A 1,197-nucleotide genomic window follows, 5' to 3' on the forward strand; every position below is an offset into this window, starting at 1 on the left:
TGTGTGTGCGTGTGTGTGCGTATGAATGCAAATGTCTGTATGTGAGTCTACCTTTTGTCCCGGTCTGTGTGTGGCCCAGGCGCCTGATATCTCCGGCGTTGTGCGCTGCCTGCCATGATGCCAGGACAAGGCTGGATACTGTTTACCAACATCAGCCACATGGCTTTGGCCTCCTCCTCCTCCTCCTCACCTCACCTACTCCTCCTCCTTCCCCCCTCTTTCCTTCTTCCCTCTGTGCCTCCAGTACCGGGCCTTAGCCCAAATATGTGCCACTCAGGAGTCTGGCCAGGCGTTCTCTGGAGATGGCTGAAAGAGAAATCTGTTGCCACGGTCTGAGTAGCCATTCAGCACGACAGTGTGTTCACAGAGGGAAAGAGAAAGAGACTTGCCGAGAAGGGAATTAACAGGACATAAAAACACACATTGTTGATGACTTTGATTAATCCTTTTTACCTAAGAAAGCAATGACTGCATCTCGCCATATGACAGGGTGACCCTTTCTTCTTCAGCAAAAACGATATATTACTTAGTGAATGCGTTACAGCGCTACAGAACGAATCAAACACTAATTTTTACTCTTTCAGTCCACATCGAACTACTTAGGACCAGATTCATCCATAGGAGCAGGGACCAAATGATCCAGAGGTATGTGCCCTATGTAATAGACAGGGCTATATGAAGACTGATGACTTTGTTTTGGAGTTGAGACAGCCCTGAGACTGAGCCTCTCAGTGGGGGAGTGGAACTGGTGGATTACATAACAGGAGTCTGGTTGGTCTGGTGTCTTTGTGCACACTTACTGTGCACGTGTGTGTATGGGACAGGAGTCTAGTGTCTTTAAGTGTGTGTGTGTGTATGTGTGCGTGTCCTCTCGTGGGACTTCCCTTTACCATCTGCCTAATGGCTTATCCTGCTTGGTTATAGGATGAAAACAAGTTCATGGACAACAACATCGCCCAGAAAATATAAAATAAAAACAGCATATTGCAGCTAACAGAGGCAGTTTGCTTCAGATGGTAAGATTAACTGTGACATTTAATAAGAAATCGAACACACAGAAAGACACGTGTGCAGTACTGCTCAAACACACACACATCATAACAGTGTCCAGTGCCACATTTCCCGCCCACACTCTTCGGTTAAACAAGCACAAAATCGTACACCTCTCAGCTGTGCACACATATACACACACACACA

This window comes from Morone saxatilis, unplaced genomic scaffold, assembly GCF_004916995.1.
Source record: "Morone saxatilis isolate NCDOM2014 unplaced genomic scaffold, NCSU_SB_2.0 Contig7, whole genome shotgun sequence".
NCBI classification, from domain to species: Eukaryota; Metazoa; Chordata; class Actinopteri; family Moronidae; genus Morone; species Morone saxatilis.